Below are 3299 nucleotides of genomic sequence, written 5' to 3'. Positions count from 1 at the left end.
ATGAAGTTGAACGGCAGCTGAGCAGAAGTTTTGTGGATTGCAGTGATGCCTAAACAGGTATTTGAAATAGCAGTGTTTTAATGCAGTAGTTCTCAGCCAGGTATACATGTACCCCTAGGTGTACTCAGAAGTCTTCCAGGGGGCACATCAACACATCTAGATATTTGCCTAGTTTTATAATAGGCTTTTTGTTCTTTTATCAAAATTAATCCGGTATTCTGAACTCTGTGGGTAACTCCAGTGAAGATGGTAAATTATTGTATATTGTTCCCTTACAGGGTTAACATATCTTTGTTATCTGAACAGTCCAGGAGAGGGCTGGACAGTGCCTACAGAATACACATTCCTGGGGGCGGAATTTGAGACTGGGAGTATGCTGGGGTCACCCTGCAAGTAATAACCAAGGCTGGTGGGAGCCAGAGTTTGGTTGGTGTCTTGCTGACAAGCATCTGTAGTGAGAGTTGCTGAACCAGATCTGTAAAAGCAGCAAAGAATCCTGTGGCATCTTATAGACTAACAGACATTTTGGAGCATGAGCTTTCGTGGGTGAATACCCACTTCTTCAGATGCATGTCTAAGTGGGTATTCACCCACGAAAGCTCATGCTCCAAAACGTCTGTTAGTCTATAAGGTGCCACAGGATTCTTTGCTGCTTTTACAGATCCAGACTAACACGGCTACCCCTCTCATACTTGAACCAGATCTGTGGCCCTACATGCAGGGTGTGACCTGTATGCTGGCAAGCTGTTTGTGAGTGACTCGGGAGGGAGCTATAACAGCAAAGCATTGTGAGGCACCCAAGCTCACAGGGCAAGGGTGACACAGCCCCTCGCTAGTCTGGATTGCACCTCAAAATGCCATAGGTTGTCACTGATGGTCATGAACCACTCCAGACAGCATGATACAGAGTAGGGAAATTTTGCGTACACCAGCAGGGTCTACATAGGCCAGTTAGTGTGCAGCACATTGGTGCGCTTTAGAAATCACGCCCCTCTAGTGCACATAGCTATACCACACAGACAAACCCTGAGTCAGTTATACCGACAACCTAATCCCTGTTAATTTTGTTAGCCACAGCCAATATGAATGGGAATTCCCAAATTACCATCGAGTTTATTAGTGATGTCACACAAACTGTCTAATATTGCAGTGTTATTCTCACACCAACATTTAGACGTTAGCAAAATGAACGCTGAGAGGGGATATGATTGTTATCTATAAATTCATTAGGGTGGTAAACACCAGGAAGGGAGAGGAGCTAGTTAGACAAAAGACAATGCTGGCACAAAACCAAACGGATATAAAAACTGGCCATGGACGAACTGAGGCTGGAAATTAGAAAAAGATTTCTAACCATCAGTGATGTTAGGTTCTGGAACAGCCTTCCAATAGAAGCTGTGGAGCAAACAACCAACCTAGTTTTAAGATGAAACTCAATACATTTATGAACAGGGTTATAGGATAGGGTTGCCTACTGCAGGGGACTGGACTTGATGACCCCAGGGCTGATGGGGAGGAGGAAGGGGGGGGGAAAGCCGGTACAAGCCTGGCGGTCCAGAAGGGGCCCTGGCTTCCTTAGCCCTGTTTAGCTGGTCTGCCCTTGCTGTGGGGCCTGAAAAAAAATTTTCACCGGGTCCCAAACCTGTTCTCAGTAGCCCTGGATGACCCAGGAGGTCCCTTCCAGTCCTGTGCTGGATAAAATAAAAGGGAATGATCATGTGATTTCCCCCTCCCCCCCCCATGAAAGATCAGAAGCTATGAGTTGAGAATTGCTGAGCCCACTACACGGCCTTTTCCCCCCCTCGCTGCTACCTCCCCATTCATCCTAGCTCCAAGCAAAGAAGGGTGGGAGTTTTTTTCAACTACTCTGGAAAGTGAAAACAGGCACCTTCTTACCTAGCAGATCTTGTGCAAGTCCACTCAGTTGCAAAAAAACACCAAGATTTTACCACTTTCTACTCCCATTAGTGCTGCACAAACTGGATTTTGTCCAGATACAAGTTTGTGGTGTTCTCCATTATGGAAGTTCCATCATCAATTTGCCAGAGGTTTGTATTGTTAACATTGAAGAGTGACAAAATTTAGGTAAGGAGTTGGGGGATCTTGAATACACTTGTTATTATGAATGTGTCCATTAGCTGCAGAGACAGAGATACGCTTTTGTAAAGTGACAGTCTGTCGGGATAGTGAAAGGGCAGCTTTTTTCTATGACATCCAAGTGCCTCTGTGACCCCATTTCCCCTCATTCTTGGGCAAAATCTTCCCTGAGCTGGTATGGAAATTTCACCCTCCAACCAGTTCAGAATTCCTCAATTTCTGGGGCAAACGAAAGTCCAAATGATGAATCACAACTATCCCAAGTCAATCCTTGTCTTCCTGGGGCAGGAGTATCCTCTCTCCACTCCAGGAGGTGCAGCAGACATTTGGGGGAGGTCATAGCCTCCCTCTGCCATGGGTTGCAGCCCAAAGACCCTAACTAATGAAGCAGCTGTCCATTTCAGTCTCAAACACCTAAGTCACTCTTCCTTTGGGGCTACTTCTTACAAGGGAGGGCGGGGATCCCACACCAATTCGCAGCTGTAGGGTGCAGTTCTGCTAGTACTGCCACTAATGGCTCTAACTCCCTTCCAGCTGACAGCAAGCTGTCTCTGCAGCTGAGCTGGCTCCCAGGCTGAGTAGCCAAAATGTCACCGTCCCAATGAGAGTAGGCTAAACACAGGATTGAGAGCCACAGGCTCCTGGGTCAGTCCCAGCTCTAATATCAACTCCCTTGGTGGCTTTAGTTAAGTTAACGCCTCTGCCTCCAATGTACCATGTGAGAAACCAGAACACAATTCCTGACATACCAGCCCTTGGAGGGGCAGGGTGACAAGCAGTTAATGTTTGTGAAATGATCTATACAGCTGCCTAACATTCACCAGAGTGCATACAAAACCCTCCGATTAGAGGCTTAGCACCCCAAGACCTCCCCTATCCCCATCCTCACCAAAGTTTATTTGAAAGTTGGTACCTTGGAAACTTTTCTAAATGTTGGCAACTATTGATAAGCAGATGGCAGGAGATGGCATGAAGATCACTCCTTTTTCCCTGGTAGTTCAGAGGTTTGAGAGCACCCATACAACTGTCACACTGATCTTCCCCCAAACCCTCACGTTGTCACTGGACAAGAGTAATTTACATTGGCAGGGGAAAGTGTAAACAGAGTTCCACAAGCCCACTGTAAGCTCTCCCAGTTGGCTCTGCAATTCAGCTAGAACTAAATATCCCGAAAGAACTGACAGAATGAACATTTCTTAACA

Source organism: Gopherus evgoodei, chromosome 2, assembly GCF_007399415.2.
Source record: "Gopherus evgoodei ecotype Sinaloan lineage chromosome 2, rGopEvg1_v1.p, whole genome shotgun sequence".
Classification (NCBI taxonomy): Eukaryota; Metazoa; Chordata; order Testudines; family Testudinidae; genus Gopherus; species Gopherus evgoodei.
Note: the sequence above shows the minus strand (reverse complement) of the source record.